The 19,302-nt window shown below is 45.8% G+C and overlaps 1 protein-coding gene across 2 annotated transcripts in view; it reads right to left on the bottom strand.

Moving 5' to 3' along the window:
* Nucleotides 1-17,802, bottom strand: part of PASD1 (PAS domain containing repressor 1) — a 51,234-nt gene extending 33,432 nt beyond the window's left edge. For both annotated transcript variants that reach the window (XM_054289782.1, XM_054289783.1), the window contains exon 1: nt 17,691-17,802. The gene's annotated coding sequence lies outside the window, so the exon portion shown is untranslated. The remainder of the gene's footprint in view (nt 1-17,690) is intronic.
* Nucleotides 17,803-19,302: the final 1,500 nt, after the last annotated feature.

Genomic DNA, 19,302 nt, shown 5'->3' with positions numbered 1-19,302 from the left:
GCTGCTGGGTGCATGGGAGGGGAGGTGAGCACAGAGCCCTTTCTCTGTCCCAGGTCACTCCCTATCACATTCACTTTTCTGGCAAATCACAAAGACGTGGGGGGTGTGGGGAGGTTAACCCAATAAATTTCAGCAATGAAAACAGTGACTTAACAAGCTAAAATCATTCCTCCCAAAGCTATTGATTCTCCAGCTTAAAAAAAAATTACACCATCTGATCACAAACCTGGTGTTGAAATTCTGGCTCATTTCAGGGCTTCATTCAGAAGAGTTCTAACACTATCAGAGCCAGCCAGCAAAGGTCAGTTTTAAAGAGGCCAGCACTCTGCTCTGCTGGCAGGGTTATCTTCTGCAGGGTTATCTGCCTGCCACGCTGCTGCTGGGCACCCTGACCCCTCCTGCTCCACTTTCAGGGGGTGCCAGCTGGAGCAGGGATCACCAGGCTCCCTGGAGGTGCTGCTGTGCATTGCTCCCACCCAGAGGGCACAGCTCACATCACCTGCACTGGGGGCATAACTGAGCTCGTTGGGTCCTTTTTTGGTCTTGGATTTTGTTTTGGCAACAAGATAGGAACAAGGACAAACATGTCAAAGCTGCCTGTTTGGATGCATCACCCTGAAATCCTCTTGTAATTCCTCTGCTATTTACTATGGATGAAACTCATCCTAAGCAGAGAGCTACATGGAGTCTATGTGCCATTAAACTGCCTACCTTTATTTCTTGAGCTCTCCCTGTCCACAGAATAAATGCAATCATTAGACAGCAAAGAAAATCAGTGATCTAATTAAACTAAATACCTTCTCTGCTTTTCTGAGTAAGAGAACACTCCTAGCAACTACCAGCTCATTGAAAGAGGCAATAATAGCATTCATGTCCTCAGCTGTTCTCTTTTTCTCCTCAAAAAATACATTTTTTGCGTTGTTTTTCTTTGCCTTTCTCTATCTTGTATATAAAATGTATTTCTGATGCTCAAGGATGGTACAGATAAGGAGATGAGCACTTGTGCTTTGTGTTTGCTTGTGCTGGAGGTTGAACTCATATTGCAAAAATAAAATGTAAGGCCTGAGGGGCTGCTTGCTCTGCACAGTGGAAGCAGGGGCCTTCAACTGGGTCAGAGATGGGTCCCAGGTGGTTTCAGGACTACCCTGCAGAAGTGGGGCAAAACCACTGTGTGTGACTTGGCTCCGTGGTGCCAAGCCTGCAGGACCAGTGAGGGTAGGAGCTGTTTGTGGACTGGAGGATTTCCCTTCAAAAGCGTCCTCTGTCTGCAAGCATTGCTCCCTGGCCATTGCTCTACAAGTGTGCCTCAGCTCATTTCAAAGGCTGGCAGGAGCCAGGATGCACCATGGAAGTGATGCACTCACAGCCCTGACAGCAGGCAGAGCCCAGCAGCCCCAGCCCTGCCCAGGAGAGGAGCTGGGCACTGCCAGGGCTCTTCACTGTCTGAGCAGATGTTCAGCACAGCTGCTCCACACCTGCACATCAGGTGTGCCCCATCTGTGTGTGACACAGACCAGAGTCTGTTAGCAGCACATAGCTTGCTCCACCTGCATCACCCTGCCTGTGATCAGCCCTGTGGCTCTGGATGCCCCTTCCAAGGAAGGACAATTCAGCTGCTGCTCTGCTGTGGGAGCAGGTGGGAGGCAGCTGGATGGGCTGGAGGCTGCACACTCAGTCTGCAGACAGCCAGCAACCTCTGGCCCCAGCATTTCTGCCCTTCCTTAGATCTGCTTGGTCCTCTGACACTCTGGGGAGCCCTTCAGCTGGTGAACTCTGGGAAGTTTGGTTCTTGTTCAGCATCCTTTGATTTCTGCTGAACGATGTCTGCTTTTCTGACTCTTTGCAAGCAGCTTGCTGCCATCCTTTCTCCTGTCTAGTGCTTTTACCTCAGGAAGTCTCAGCACACTCTACAAACAAAGTTATCCATCCTTGTTGTACAAATGAGGACACAGGGGCACACATTTTACTTCTGTCTCCTTTTTACAAGTGTCCCAGTTTTGGGAAGCTGAATTTGAAACACTGAATGCAGTTCCAGCCTAATTTTCAGTAATGCTGAAATCCAGCATAAGCACCTACAAACACTGAACATTTTGGAAAGACTCGACCTAAATCATTGACCCAAGGTCATGCAGCAGAGTTAAGAAGTGAATCCAGATGTCCCCATGATTAGCTCTGTCTACTGGCATTCAGTCAAGTCTTCCCTCCTAAAATAAGCTTCCTGAAGCATCTAAGACTATGGTCTTAGAACTCCCCCGAACACCCAGCACTGGTAAGACCTGATTTTCAAATGAAGAAGGGGGGGAAAAACCCAGTTCATTATTCTTTCCTCAAGTGATCACTGAATAACCAATCAAAGGGCAGCTCAGAGTCATTTGATCTCAAACTTCTTCCTATAAATAAAAAAGGGAAGATTCTTCTCCCTTTTCAAACAGCATGAAGAAAAAATGTTCTGCCTCATTGATTCTAGACCTGAATAATTAAATCTGCTCTCTGTTGCAATCTGTTTCCCATGTGTATCAGCAACCTGGAATTTCTGGAACTCAATACATAAGGAAGCTATTCAATAAAAGGAAATACTAGGACAAAAGGATTAGAGATAGATCTGACTCAGACTGAAAGACTCCCTCTATCAGAGAAGAATCCAGTTCCTCGTCCAGAGTTCAACTTTTCCATTTTGACCAGCATCTCAAACCAAACACTGCTAAAACAATGGATCTCCCAGAAGCAGACCACCTCTCACCTCTGGTTCAGGCGCAGAAGAAAAGGGGGAACAAGTTGAGGAGACCTGTGTGGTATTGCAGCAGAAGTGGAACAGCACAACCTGTCTGTACAGTTTAACTGCTTGGCAGAAGAGAATAAAACAGAATATTTCAGTTGGAAGGGACCTGCAATGACCAGTCCATCTGCCTGACCAGAGCTGACCAGAAGTTAAAGAATGGTATTATGGACACTGTCCAAATGCCTCCTAAATGCTGTCAGGCTTGGGAAATTGACAATTCCTCTCGAGGAAGCCTGTTTCAGTTTTTGACCACCCTCTCCTTAGAGAAATGCTTCCCAATGTCCAGTTTATGTAAAAGACTTGTGAGAAAATTATAAGGAGCTTTAGTAGTTAAAATTCAAAGTCTTCACTGCAAGCTCAGTTATATCTACTTATCCATTAAATGAATATCAAAGGATTCACTGCAGCTGAGCTAAGTGACCTCATTTTCCATCTTTGCCTTCCTGCATTCAAGTTCAAGCACAAGAAACATCCTTACCCTCTTGGTGTTTTTAATTCTAGAGCATTTCAGGTATAATCTGCACCTAAGTCAAAAGGCTTTTAAACAAAGCCCTTAGATTTCAAAATTTGTTTTATCCTCATTTGGCTCCCAGAATTTCAGCTGCTTTCCTTACATGATCTGCTCACATCTGTGCTCCAGCTGAGCCACGTTCATGCCCCACTGACCTGAGCACTGCCATCTCTGTAATCTTGCAGCTGAGAATAATCAGCAATGCACTCAGTCCCTGTGAGCGTCAAGAGCCTTTCAAGGAGGAGGAGGCAGAGAAGAGCCAGCCTTTATATAACAGAGAAAAGTAGGATTTCACAGGAAAAACACTGTTCAGCTAAGGTGAGTAATGGGAGCTGCACGCCTGAAGTGCCGTGGTCCAGCTCCCCTGGGCAATGTGGACTGGAGGTGTCAGCACCTTGCAGGATTACTCTCTGCAATGGCAGCTGGCAGATATTTTTCTAACAGAGAGCACAGCAACATGGTTCACACTCATCTGATTCCATTTGCTGCTGCTCCTATTCAAACTCGGCTAATCCGATCAAGTTATTTCTTGGCCTGTGCCTTAAAGCTGAGTAAGTAAACACCTTTCATAAGGCCTGAGCCCACTTCTTTCAAGTGCATGATTAAGGGCTAGACTTGAGCATTTTTGTGAGAAAACCTACGACATTATTGCAATTCCCAAAATCACACTCTCAGGTCTCTTGAAGTGGCACTTTCCACCCAGTGTTTTACTCCTTGCATTGCAAATATATAATGCAGTCACCAAGGGGCACAAACACCAAACATCCATCTGTGTTTCAGCTGCCCTGGAGAACAGCTCTTTGAGCTGAGAATAGTTCACAATGGCACCACTTAGAGACTGTGATGCAAAATATTTTCTGTGGCTACCAGACCTTCTCCACAGATGTCTCTTCTTGTTTACTATGAAGAAGGCAGATGATAAATATAGTCAGCAAATGTATTTTGGACAAAGTACTACTCATCTGTAGTATTTGCATTAAGTAACACGAGAAGACTTATGCAGCAGAAAAGATGTTGGCCCAACTGTAATTCCTTCTCTGGTACACCAATGATGAACTATTGAAGTTTACGAGCTATTTTCAAGAAGAATCGTTGCCACTTATGCTGGTATTGCTAATAATATAACTGATCTTAGTAATAATATATCTGGGGTATTTTCTCCTTTTTTAGAACACCCCCACATGCTTTTCTTCTCTGAGGCACTTTTAACTTCACATCCAATATTCTCTCTTTGCACTGTCTTGCCCACATCACTTCTCAACCAGCTCCTCAAAAGATGGATACTTGTTTTGAAAGCTTCAGGAATAAAGGAATATTTAAACAATTAACTGCAATCACATTCATCATCCAGCATGATACCATGGATATGCACTAGAAATATAATGAGTAAGTAAAACTTTCCTTCAAGAAGAAGAAAAGAGAAGATAAACATCCACAGATCTCTCTCTCATTACTTTCTTATCTTTTTAGACTGCAAATATGTCAGTCACTGGAACACTTTCATACTAGGTCATTATTGTTACACATATTATGCACAAAGACCCAAGGCCTCATTCTGTCATAGATAAGCTATTCACACACATCCTTTTTTCCCCTAACAGTTTATTTGCATGGCTGGCTGGATAATCACTCATAATAACAAAATATGACTCAGCATGGCTGAATGTCCAATTCACTTTGGGGATTTTCTTGGAGTTTTTTTTTTAACTATTGAAGACCAGAAAAGGTGTGTCCCTCCCAGATAATGTAAATGTAAAAAAGATTTGATTAAACACAGAGGTCAGGGGAAGGGGAGTGGATCAAACAGCACCATTCCTACTGCCCTGTCCTCAAAGAGACTCTGACCATGCTGCAGGGTCCCTTGTCCCCCACTGCAGCATGGACAGGGGGATTTGTCCCAAAATCCCCTCCTCAGGGTGGAAGATGCTGGACAGAGAACTGGTCATGTTCCTCAAGGATGGACATCCTTGATATTAAGAACATATGTGCTTTTCTGAACATCTAAATTCTGTCTGTGGGTTATTACAATTGTGCAAGCACACAGAATATTTTAAAATACGATTTATTTCAGATCTGCAACAGTCCAGTACCAAGAATCCTCCTAGTATCAGTCTAAATCAACACTCCAGCATGACCACTAAATGAAATACGTGGGTCCCTCTCTCCCAAAGGATAACTCTCCTCTACTCAAGTAAGTTAATGGCAGTAGTAGTGGGCACTGCCACCCTGCTGAGCAATGCTGGCTGCATGAATGTGACTGACAAAGATGGTGAATCTGAATGTTTGACACCTCTGGTCCCTGGTTTTCAGGTAAGAGACTAGCCCAGCAGAAAAGGCTGCAGTGTGAGAACATATTTCACCTGGGACAGAGTGAAAATAGCATTCAGAGCCTGGCCCTCCATTCAGCCAGATCTATTGGCACATGTCTCTATTTTTAACCACCTGTGTAATTCTTGGGTGAAAGAAGCAGGATATATTTGTGTTTTCCAGAATTAGGGTAAACACAAGTTTTTTACCTAGGGCTTTCCTGACTAAAGCACCTTAAATTGAGTCACCATATACTAATAATGTCTGTTACTGTATTTAACAGAACAAAATTAGGCTGGCTGAGAAAATCCACATTAAAATCAGCTGATGAAAGGAATCATATTTTAATGTACATGCATAAAAAGCACATGGAGCTTATTTCTGTGATAATCTGACTACAGAAGACTACCAAGACCAGCAAGATTCCTGACCAACATCTACACAGGAGCATGAAGCCAGCAGCAGAAGTTAAAAATGCCCATGACCTTTAGCTGGCAGTCCCAGTTTCCTCAGAATGCCACACCACATTTGAGAGGTAAACATCATCTGCACTGCCAGGCTCCTTTAGTGCACTGCTTACGTGCACATCTGCTGAAAATCACAAGCAAAATACACAGTAGTTTAACTGAAACTCAAACAGGGAAAACATTCAATTAGGCAGAGAGAAAAGCTAACTTCCTCCTTCCTTTCCTTCCTCTCAGCAGCCTTTCTGCAAGAGATCACTACTGACACTCTATCTACTTTGAAACTGGCTTTACACCCGCCCCGATTTAATATCAAACTTTCTTCCAATTTAATTTGGTTTTAACAAGTAAGAAGTGCAAAACAAACAAGGAATTAAATCTGTGTCCCTAATTATTGCTTATGTAGAGCAATTCTCCAAAGAGCCAGCAGAGATTTGAGGCTGCACTGCCCGAAGGGGCACAAAGCGCCTGATCCTGGCCCAGCCACCACAATGGCTGTGCTCATCTCCTCAGCCTGGCACCAACTGCAAAAGCTGAGGCAGCGGATGGGTGCTCAGGCTGTCATCTTCCTCTCAAAGCCAGAATTTACCCTGGTGCCATGAACACCTCCCAGGGGCAGGATCTCCAGCTCTACGCTCATCCCAAGGATGAGCGCTGCATGGTTATCGGGTTAGGGATGTTAAGGATTGTGCTTCTCTCCCTCTGTTCTGCCCTCATGAGAGCCCACCTGGAGTTCTGCATCCATGTCTGGGGTCTTCAGCACAAGAAAGATGTGGACCTGCTGGAGGAAGTCCAGAGAAGGGACCACAAAAACGATAAGAGGGTTGGGGCACCTCTGTTGTGGAGACAGGCTGAGAGAGCTGGGGTTCTTGAGATGCCTCTGGGGAGACCTCACTGTGACATTCAAAGACTAAAGGGAACTTATAAAAAAGAGGGAGAGACACTTTTTACATATGTTGACATTTATAGGAAAAGGGGGAATGGTTTTAAACTAAATGAGATTAGATTTATATTAGATGTTAGGAGGGAATCCTTCACGGTGAGGGTGGTGAAGCCCTGGCACAGGCTGCCCAGAGAGGCTGTGGATACCCACCCCTGGAAGTGTTCAAGGCCAGGTTGGATGTGACTCTGAGCAACCAGGTCTGGTGGAAGGTGTCCCTGCCATCTGGAATCAGATGATCTTTAAGGTCCCTTCCAACCCAAACCTTTCAATGCTTCTCTTTGGCTGTCTTCAAAGTGAGCCCCTGGTTACGATCAGTGCTGCCACAAAATGTAATCCTAAGTACCTAAACTTATTTCTTCTGCACTGAAGTTAAAATGAATAAGAAATCAAGTACAGTGCCACAAAATGCTTCTCTTCAGCCTCAGAGGCTTGTTTACCATTGCTGTAGTAGCTGAGCTGCTGAATGAAATATTTACAACTATTCATGCAATCAAACTCATTTTCCTTAGGAAATAACTGATTAGGTGTCTCACATCTGTTCCTGACAATGATTTAAGCCTCTGCTGATCCCTATCTAGACCTGACATGAATGTTAATGCTTTAGAAACCATCATCCTCAATAGGAGGGTGATAACAGACTGGGTCTGCTGGTGCTGCACTGCAATGGGGGAGCTCTGCTGCATCTGCAGCTGAAGGGTGACACAACCAGCCCAGTTTTCTCAGAATTTGCCCTGGTGCCATGAACGTGACCCAAGGCTTGGGAAGCCTGGCAGGAGACAGAAGCTAGAGCAGAGCTCAATGCAGAATTATCTTGAGAATTATCTTCCTATCCCTGTCAGAAGTTTTTAATATCTCCCAGATGCTTGCTGCCTTTATGCAGAGTAGCAATCCTGCTCCTCCCCTCTCCAGCATTGCATGTCATCCTTTCACCAATGTTTCCCCATCAGGGCCCTTTGATGGAAGCTGCTGCAAGAGTTGCAAGGTTGTGAGAAAAATCAGCTGCTAATAAAGCTGGTTGACATTTTACCCTAACAAAGCATGATGTTCATGTCAGGAAAGACAAATATTAATTCCAATTTTTTTCTCAAATAAAAGCAAAGACTCCAAAGGCAGAAGAGTTGGTCTCTATTACTCCTGGTAACGGTGATAACTCAGCTTCCTAAGTTCTGGCCAGAGCAACTAGAACAGAATAAAAATTTTGGCAACACTTAACAAGTATTACCTGAAGGTCAAGGGACTAAAAACCAAGTGAAATAAATGAGCATTGGCCTGCCAGTGACCTTGTAGAGCTGTAATTCAAATAGAAATGAAGTCTATGTAAGTGTCTGAAGAGTAATCTCTAAAGCAGTCAGAAATGCTGCATAAAAGTAGATTTCAAACACAATCCAAAGAAGATTAAACTGGCAATTCATCTCTCTTAGGACTTCTATACATCATAAATAGGCATTATGCCTTCTGTGTAAAGCAGCCCATTATCTGATTTATTCACCAATATCTCTTCTTATTCAAACAATTCAAACCAGCCTATATTAGAAAATCCCAGAAAAATTTCCTCAGCACTGCAACTTTTGCAAGAAGTTGATGATTTATATTTATAAAATTTTACTTACTGTACAACTAAATTCATGTTTGTTAATATAATACACTATCTCTAAGGACAATTTTAAAGAAAGATGCTATCCCAGCTGGATCATTTATTAATATTCACATGCTTTCCTTCAAAAAAAAATCACAACACAGAAGCTGTTCTTGTTGGCATTAGTCTTTTTTCATCCCCCAAGTGAAAACAGAAATTCTGCTCTAGTCACAACAGTGTACTACCAACAAACTCATCATTCTAACACTTCAGACTCCATTTGAACACTCCTTGCCCTTTTAACTATGAATATACCCAATATAAGGAATTCAGCTCCAGATTCAAAACATGTACCCTGGATAAAACAAAACTCTGACTCAGCCCATTTCAGGTTTACAAATGGCTTAGTGGCAATTTTAGTCCATTTTTTGGCAATTATTCTTCTCCCATTTAGGCAATGGATTTTCGCCCTTTCCAGACAACACACCAGGATTATTGCAGAATCAAATATACTTTCCTTCTAACCACCTTCTTCTGGAAGCCTCTCCTTCCACACTCTGAATTATCTCCAGAAAGTGGAAAAACAGAATTGCAGACAATTTTCCCATGCAAAATAATTTTCAGCAAGGCTTCCTGAGTGGTGCAACCTTCCCCAAATAACGGACTTCAGCTCCAGCCCAGTGAGACACAGACACCTGGAGGTCTCATGGACTGGAGCTGTGTTGCAGAGATCTTTTATGGAAAATCCTTTCCTTAGGATTTTTCCTCCTGAGAAGCTGAGAGCCCTCAGGAACAAAATGTAAACAATGATTATCTGCTGCTGTGGAATGCAACAAATGGATCTTTGATCAGCCCATGTTGGATGTTTGTAATTAATGGCCAATCACAGCCCAGCTGGGTCAGACAGAGAGCCAAGCCACAAACCTTTGTTATAATTTTTTCTTATTCTATTCTTAGCCAGCCTTCTGATGAAACCTTTCTTCTATTCTTTTAGTATATTTTTAATGTAATATAAATGATAAAATAATAAATCAGCCTTCTGAAACACAGTCAGATCCTTGTCTCTTCCCTCATCCTCAGACCCCTGTGAACACCACAACAGAGCTGAAGTCCATTGGAAGGCCAAGTCGAAAGGCCAAGTCCCATGAGATGTGGAGATGGCTCAGATAAGAAAGTGCTTTCTCAGAAGCCCACGCTGCAGCAGGATGAGCAATGAGAATTGTCTGCTCCAGGACTGGCACCAAGGCCAGTGCAAGCTCCCTGTGCAATTACACTGCTGAGTGTGGGAGGTTAACCCCAGCGTTTATGATGGAAAGAAAATACAGTAACTCACTTTTCCTCTGTTGACACATTGTCTCCACTAATGAGAAGGCTCAGCCCTCTGCATAAGCAAAATTAAACAGAAAATGTAGGTGTCAAGATTAGCACAAAGAGTTTGTTTTATTAATACTTCCTGCTGTGCCCTTTGGACAAAAAGCCTGTCCCAAAAGGAAGCCATTAGAATTATTCAAGAGTAAAAGCAAACTATTAATACTCATCTTTAATATATATATCAGTAGCAGAGTCAACCCAAGTCCCACCTTTTTGTCTCGTGTGAGTCATTTAACACACACACTTAACACATCACTTAATAAAATTTGATTGGAAGCAGTTTGATCAGAGTGAATGTTTTTAAGTTACTGTATATTGAGCCAGTGTACATTGCACTCAGAGACAGGACAAACAGGTTTATGGTCAAACTTCCTCAGCAAGGGGTGTAACCCTCCCCAGCCATTAGAGCCTCCCTAATTGCTGCCTTGGCTGTGACAAGCCAACAGTGGACCAAACACACAGCATCCTCCTCTATACATAAACACCTATTTGCAGTTTGTGCAGTAGAGCTTTGAACAGCCTAAAAACAAGGACTGACTCCTATTTTTCTCTTTAGCTGATACTCTGGAAGAGGTCCCCACAAAGAAGCTGGTGGAAGTTCAACCTTTGCCTTCATCAGAGCCAGGGGTTTATCTCATCCCCTTCAGATAAAGCCTCTGCACTGGCTTGAAAATCTTCCTATAATGCTGCCATATCTATGCAAAATACCTATCAGCAATGGGAACTCTTATCTGCTCATCTATTGCTCATTAATTACCCCAAAAAATGGTTTACTTAGTTCGTTGTTTATGATCAAAACGTTATTGTGCGGAAGCAATGCACTGCATTGTGCTCTGCATTAAACCAAAATTAAAGTAGGCTGAGCCCAGTAAAGAACCAACAAACCTTTTATTAGTTTCCTTTAAGCATGTGTGTATGCATGTGTTTGTGGGCTGAACAGATGAAGCAAGAGAGGAGATTAGCATTTTTATAGATATGATTCCTGCCATTGCTACATACTCGAAAATCTTGCCTAGGCTTTGGCACTTTGTAAACAAGAATAAACACACCTACAAATATGTTTGCATTTATCTATTAGTCCATCAGCCAATCTCCTTATAACTGACACTCAGCAAAGCACCTCACATTTACTTATAGGTGAGGGGGAACACCTGGATGATCCTTCCAACTCAGAATATTCCACGGTCATGGGGAGGCAGAGGCCCAGTGCAGGTCTCTGCTGAGCCATGATGGATAAAGAGAGGTGAAGCCTCTGCCCAGAGCCAGGACACAGAGAACAGACAGGTACAAGCAGGTACCACACAGCAGCCAGCCAAAACCCGGGAACTCGGTGTAAAACTGAAAACACATTTCTATTTCACACAACAGGCTCCTGCAGAGCAGCCCTGAAGAACTGAGGTGCCAGGAGCTGCTGGAAGGTGATGTGCAGGGTGGCAGAGCCCTGCGTGCCATGGGAGAGCAGTGAAGGAAACACCAAACCCTTTGCTGTCCCTGCCTGCTGTCACAGCAGGTGACAGGGACCCAGCAGGAGGGTGGTACAGCCTGTCAGCTCTGCAAAGATCAGGTAGCAAATGTGTTGAAGGCAGTTGTTAGGCAGGGCCACCTCTCTGATCATCCCAGAACACGTGTGTGACCTGCAAACCACCCGATGTTCACCTTCCACCACCTGCAACAGGAGCCCAGCTCCAGTGCACAGCTGTGTGTGCCTGTGTGTGTGTTTGTGTGTGTCTGTGTGTGTCCTCCACAGCCTGGGCTCCAAGGCCTGGCTCTGCCCCCTCCCTCTCCCCCAAACAAAGATGTTTTGCAGCTCTCTCCACAGCACTGTTTAGCGAGCCTCCCGGTTACCATAGCGTTATGCACTAAAGGAATGTCGACAAATTAATCAATTGTATGATTGTGTTTGCCTAAGAATACAAGTCAGTCAGATGATTCAATGCATTTCAACAGCTCCATGGAGTTTGGTTAACGTACTTCCTCTTCTACCACCTCGGTGTTACCCTCATTGGCGCTGACATTTTTCAATATTTCAATTTCCCTTTACAGACACATTAGCAGGTAGGCAATCTCTGCTGCAGGCTAAGTTGAGCTGTTTTCCTTCTTCCTTGCCTGCTTCATTTCTGTCTTGTTTTATCTACTTCCTTCTCTCCTTCTTGCAATAAGATAGATATCATATGTTCAACTTTATACTAACCACACTGTGTTTTTAAAGTGACTAATTCATCACTAGTGGTCAGCAGTCACTTCTTCTAGATATTATCCTGCATGATTTAGAGAATTTTGCTCTGATCAGCACCAGAGCAGAGCTGATACTAAGTCCAGGTTCCCAACTTACTTTAGCAATATCAGGTTAAAAGGGAACCCTAATCCAGCACTCATTGTCTTGGAAGACAATGCTGGAAAACAACAACTCTTCAACCTGCCAAGGGGCACCAGAAGCCCAAGAACACATCTTCATGTCATACAGTAAACTTATGATTCACATGAGAAGCAGGTAAGATTAAACAGTTCTGAGACATAGCAAAGGGCAGGTGAAGATCACTGCCAGTATTGCAGCCCATGGAGCCACACAGAGTTCATTTATGCCAGCAACAGATCCCAGAAAATACACCATGGAGTGTAATATGGTCACTGGCAACACAGGCTGAAGGAAAAACATCTCTGGCCCAAAATCTGATGAACAGGTTGAACCAGGGAGCACGCCAGAAAAATCTGGAGGCAATTGTGCCTGTTTAATGCTACAAGGAATCTGCACTGTACGTTTTCAATGTCTAGTGTTGAGAGGAACTCAGATGTGGGAGAAAAAAGATTCAAACCTGCAGCAACAGAGAATAATATTTCTTGCCTCATCTCCCAAGAAAACAGCAGAAGACTTGAGACATGGGGTTAAAAGTGTAAACAAACAAGATCCATTCTCCTTCAAGCATACATTAAAAATATGGCTACACTGCAGAGCAAAGAACTAATTCTGCAAATGTAATTTCCTATCTCCAGGAACTCTCTAACTTAATTGTATAACCTCTTTCATAAGATTATCAAGATCTATCTCAAAACTACCCTAATTGAAAGACTCTTATGCAACTTCAATCCTTGGGTAGATACAAGCTTTCTTCTAATTCTCCACCCAAATTTATTCATGACCAATTTAGAAAATTTGACCTAGTGCAGATGCTATCTTTTAGCTTATTTTTTTCCTGTTCTCTTTCTATATAGTGCCAATTGTGTGTAAAATACCCCAGTGTAGCCTGTCCCTTCACTGGTTCACCTTGCCAGAGCTAAAGAGATGATGCTGTTTAACCTCACTTTGCACAACAGATGTGTTTGTGTAACCACATCTCTCACCCTCCAACTGCTGGAATTCAATGTTTTCTTGGCAGGGGTGTCTTGAACTATGCAAAATATCAGTAAACCACTCCAAAAACATCCTGGAGCTCTTGTATTGACACCCTGTATGATGATCTGTACAATGATTGCTATCACATTTCCTTGAATTTCTCACATTATTTTCCTTTGGTATCCAAGACATCATTGGTCTCCTTCCCAGCTGCATCTCAGTGCTTGCTCCCAGGTATCTTCTGAACAGCCAGTGCATCCACATTTCTCCCTTCTGTCATGGACAACTGACGAGCTCCTATTTCACACTGGAAATTCTTGTTACTGCTCTCTATGCTTATGACTTCACTCGACTTTGCACTCAGCACTATTAAATGCCATTTTATGTCTATCACTCCCAATCAACAAAGTAATCTAAATACCTTTAATGTGATAATGTGACCCTCCTCTGTACTGACAATTCCTCCCAAGTTTTTGTCATCCCACACAGCTCCTGGGCACACACCCACACCCCGCACACAGGTCAGAGTGGATCCATCCAGCAGCCCCAAGCCTGGTCCCAAGGGAGCAGCACCAACAATCTCCCTCCATCCTGGTGACTTTCTCTCAGTGCCTCTTTCCATTCAGAGAACTTTATTTGCATGCAATGGTTGTATCTTCTCTTTGGCCAGATTATTTTCTACCTTTCAATTCTTGTCTTGAACAACCATCCTCATTTTAAGCCATAACATCCTGTGGGGCATGGTATCAAATACTTGGCTTTAGATAAATGGCATTCCTACCCTACCCCATCTAAATAATCTGTTATATGAAAAAGATGTTAGATTAGTCTAGCACAATCCATCTTTGATAAAATCTCGTTGTAATTTACCCTGCTTCCTCATTATTCCCACTCCTAATTATTCTTTCCTACAAAATACGTCATGAGACGCTGGGTACTGTTGTGTTCAAACCAGCTGGCCTAACATTTCCTGCATTGCTTTTTTATTTTCTGAGTCTCTAGGGACTCCCTGTAAAGGACACAAATGCTTGCCCTCTTCTGCATCTGAAGAGCCATGGGAGAGCCTTGCTGCCAGCTATGCAAGCCTTGTGGCTCTGCTTTCAGTATTCCAGGACTGGGATTACTGGCACTTCTTCATTTGTCTCACCAAGATATTTAAGTTTTGCCTGTTTTCCCTGGGTTTTTTTTGAAACCTTTGCTATGAATAGCTTTCACTTGCCTGCAGATTTGTCAGTAATTACACTCTGTTCCAGATTCTACAGAAGGTTCTGCTTTCATGAGAAAGTTGTGTCATTATTTAGAGACATCAGTTCCCCTTCCAGTTTAGGCATGTCTAATTTCAGTTCTGTGCAAATTGACTAAGTGCAGGTTTTGGTTGAACCCAAATAAGCTCATTTGAACCTAAATAAGAATGTCCATACACAAGGTCACATCAGGTTAATCAAATCACTTCTAAAACAGACTTAAACTAAATTGGTGTAATTTCCCTATGTAGACAAGGCCAAAGACAATAAAGGAATATGAAATAGGTCAAAGTTTCTCATTAATCGCACACACCTTTGTGGTTTGACTGAATCTGGTGATTCTGAGGCTGGCCAGATGTGCAGCCCGTGTGCCCAGCTGTGCACAGAGCTCTTGTTGAGGCCTCTCACCACCTCAGCCTCCCTTAAATCTGGGTTTAACTGAGACTGGAGTAACAACAATTCGGGTCTTGCAGGACTTTTCTACAGGGACATTGCTCCTTCAGCTTATGGTCACAGGGCATATTGGCCATATACTTTTGGTCACACCAAAGTAGCAGTGAAACAAGGCAAAAACCCCAGAATGGCCTCAGCCTGGGCTGAGGATGGGACAGAGCTGGTGGAGCTACAGGCAGGAAAGCAAAACCCCAGGGCCATTGTGGTGGGCACAGAGCTGCTGCTGCAGCAGAGCACGGCCCCAGCTGAGCCAGGACTCACCCAAAGAAGGGGGTCATCCAGGTACTAACAAATAAATACAGCTGTTTGACTTTCCTGACAGAGATTTGTAACTGGAGTGGTAGAGAGGTCTATAATTTCAATAATACCAGAAAGCATTGGTTCATATATTTTGGTGTTTGTAAGTTTTTACTGTTCTGTTTGAAGCCATATTATTTCACTAGGATCTCTAAGTGTTCCAGTACAAGCGTGAATTCAGTCACTCTGATGTAGGCACACAGCTTGTTTCAGTCTTGAAAGAATGATCTATGTTGGCACTAAAACCTTTGTACCATTACATGTGAATCTTGGGAGGTTGAGTAATTTAGGACAAAACAAAGCAACTTCTGTTCACAGACAAGCCCTGGCTCCAAACTCGAAAGACATCCTACCAATATTTTGATACTACTAATGAGCAGAAGTTGGATTTGACATCAGTATCTCTGCAATGTAATGCCACTTCCTCTATCATGAGACTTTAATTATGAACTACTCATTTGCTAATTTTAATCTTTAACTCTGAGCTATTTTTGTGTACTTGATGTATGTCTTAAACCAGAAAAATAATTTAATACAGATATAGTCTCAGTGGCTAAAACCCAAGGACCATCACATATCTTACTGAAGTTTGCAGTTTATAAACACATTTCAAGCCAATTTAACTTTTTCCTTTAAATCAATTAATTGTAATCCACAACATGGAACAATCAGGATAAGTGAGCAGCAAGCAACCACTCCTAAAGCCATGTTTATTTTTCCTATTACCTCTTCCAGAAAAATTCCAACGGTTTGGTACTACACATGTTCAACCCAAGAGATACGAATGCCTCCTTTCCACACAAATTTCAACTTTTGGCAGTTCCTGGAGCTTCCTGTCCTCATTAGTGCCTGCTGTGTTTGTCGGGGCTCCATCAGCTGCAGAGTCCCAAGTGCACTTGTTCTGGTCCTCCCTGGTGCAACACTGACAGTCAGGCTTACTCTGATTAGCACATTACAGGAGAATGATCTACTTTTTTTTTTAAATACAGGTTCTAAAAACCCAAAATCCAATGTAGTTTTCTGAAATACATGAAATTCAGTCAGAATGTATTATTCTGACTGAATAACTATGGTGAGGAACTGCAGCCTAGGAAGTTTATAAAAATCACAGAAATTCCCAACCAAAACACCACATTGTCAGACACTCACTACCAGGGCTGCACACTGCGTACTCTTGAAAGTGTCTGCAACTTCAAACAACATCCCTTACATCTCTGAGGACTGTGAAGCCTACACATCAAACCCATGAAGAGCTAGCTGTCTCTTTAAGCCAAATTCACATTTCCAGAGCCAGGGATTAGCCAGCAGTGATCCAGCAAAATAAGGAACAGGGAGCACTGGCATTCTGCTCAAAAATGAAGGAAGTGACTCCTAAGATTTTCTCATGGATACACCAGAAATTCTAATCCCTCTAGTGAAATCAGCACCACAGCTTTCACTGCACACAGCAAAATAAACTCCAGCTAATAAATAACCCTACCCTCCCCAGGCAGGTAAGGCATGGGGCAGCTCAACAGCTTTGATTTCGGGGCATTATTTCCAGAGCCACCCCCCTGCTGACGGGGACAACTTCATCCACGGATCAGGATCAAGTGCCCCGGCTTGGCACTCGGGTGCCAGTTCTGTCTCCGCAAAGGGACTGCTGTGCTGGACTTCTCCAAAATCCACTGAGCCGGGACCTGCCTCCTGCCCTCGGGGACTGTGGCACTTCACAAAGGACTACAGCAAACCGCGTGCGACACCTCACTGATGAATCACACATGGCTCAGCTCCGACCTGCGCTTCCAGTGCGAGCTACCCAGAGCAATCACTTCACAATTTCTGCCACTAAGGACCAAGGCGTGGAGTTACCATTCACAAATCCTGGCTGAAACGTGGGGGACTTTCAAAGCCTTTTTAATTCCTACTCATAGTATAAACATTCTGTAAAATCAAATGACACAACAACCCTGGTGGGAAGAATGACTTTTCAACCTGGATTTCAGATGCTATCTTTTTAGGTGCAAGACTCATTTCAGAGGTTTTTCTCCAACCTATTTCAGTCAAATACATTCCACGAACGACGAACTTTAAGACAGAAGGAGAAGCCTGCGATCAGACCCATTTCAGTCTCCTGAAAATCAGCTTCCCTCAATCCCAAATCACCGCAGCTCTCAGCCGCGCTCAGCCCGTGGCGGCTCCGAGCGGCTCCGAGCGCCGCGGTGCACGGGCGCTGCGGGACGGGGATGCCGGTGCCGGCTTCGGGATGCGCTCCTGCATCCCGGCCCCGGGGTCCCCTTCCCGCCTGCCCTCTACAGCCAGAGCCCCCCGGACACTCTGCGCTGCGTCCTCTGCCCGTCTTGACGGTACACAGATTTTTAAAGGAAAAAAACCAGAGGACTTGCAGCTGTCAGTTTTTCCTTTTCAGAACTTACCTGGGACGGTCCTGGCAGTGTCCGACGAAGGTCGGGCGGAGCGGCGAGTGCCGCGTCCCGGCCCTGCAGCGGGGGCTCTTCCCAGGGGCTGCAGGTGCGGGTCCCCTCCTTCCTTCCCTCCCTCCATCCCTCCCTCCCGTGCCGGGCAGGGTTGGCGGTCCCGGCCGTACGTACCGCCTAGGAAGATGCGCGTCCCGGAGCCGCTCTCAGTGCCATGCCCAGCCCCGGCGCGGTGCCCCCCCGGCCGCAGGGGTTACCGCTGCCCGCGGGGTCCCGCTGCCCGGCGGGGACATGGCATGAGCGCGGCGGGCCGGGGGCAGTGCCGGCGGTGCGCGGTGAGGCGGTGGGCGCACAGGGGGCGCGGGCTGCGGGACTTGTGAAACTCGGCTCTGGCGGCGGCCGGTTGTGTAACGCGGCGGGCTGGGCCCGGCCCCCGGCACTGCACAGGCGCGCTGCTTCCCCGCCCCGCCGCCACCGGCACCGCCACCGGCAGCCGCGGGCAGAGCGCGGGGCGGAGCGGAGCGGAGCGCTCCGCACGGGAGCAGCCCCGCACGGGAGCAGCCCCGCACCGCGGCGGGCGCGGGGCCCGGACGGGGCCGGGCAGGTGGCGCGGCAGCGGCGGTGTCGGGCGCCGGGAGGAAGCGGCGGAAAGTGGAAAGTGGGTCACGCCGCCGATGCGCGGGTACCGGCCGCGGAGTCCCGCCGGGACCGGCCCGTTCTCCCTCCGTGCGGAGCGAGGCCCGGCCCGGCTGCCCCGACGGAGCCGCAGCCGCTCTGCGCTCCCCGCCCGGAGCGCGGCACCGGCTCCCTGCGCAGCACGAGCTGTGCCCTGACGGGATTAGTCATCCCGCATCGTGAGTCACCCATTTAACATTTGCCGCTTCCTTCCTCATAGGTTTTTTGGGGTTTTTTGAATTCCCTTTCTCCAGTGTAACTGTTTACCCTCCTCTCCCAGGACAGCGGGCAGCTCCTTTCCCTGCCCGTGCCTGCGGAGCCGCAGCCGGTGCAGGAGCCCCGGGGTCCCGCCTGCGCTGCCACGGTGCGGCCGGACAGTCGGGCCGGGGCCGCTGCTCAGTGGTGCCGTGTGGTCCTGCCCATCGCCAGAGTTTGCTTTAAGCTCCTCTTGTATCTGGAAGCCGCAGGCACCAAAGCTGGGGCATTAAGGCTGTTCTGGAGTCTCTTCCTCTCTCTGCTCAAGGCACCGCCGGCTGGGGACCAGCGCTGCGCTGGGACACCACTGGTTGACGCCACAGCTGGGACGGCTTGGGAGAACATCGCTGGGTCCCTGACTCCGGCCCCGGGCTACTCCAAGCAGCTTCCAAAACTGAGTGCACTCCCTTACCAGCAAGTTAATTTTTTGGGGTCCTTTTCGCCCCCTCTCCACTCCAAGCAGCTTCCTCTTGGAAACTGTTCCTTCACCTATGCAATGCTGGGGGATCTGCTCCCTCTGGGAATATGTTACTGCCTAGCAGCCCTTTCCCACAGCTGGCATTCTCACCGCTGGCTTTCTTTGCTCAGCCAAAATTCCCGTTCCTCTCCCAGCCCTCGTTCTGCAGGAGGAAAGGGGCAGGCGCCCAGGCAGCCTGCACAGCCCCATCCCCACGTGCCAGTG

The sequence above is a fragment of the Melozone crissalis genome, unplaced genomic scaffold, assembly GCF_028551555.1.
Source record: "Melozone crissalis strain CALT ecotype California unplaced genomic scaffold, PUWL_Pcris_2 ptg000068l_1, whole genome shotgun sequence".
Lineage (NCBI taxonomy): Eukaryota > Metazoa > Chordata > Aves > Passeriformes > Passerellidae > Melozone > Melozone crissalis.
The sequence above is the reverse complement of the archived record's forward strand: the minus strand, read 5'-3'. Positions and strand labels throughout refer to the sequence as shown.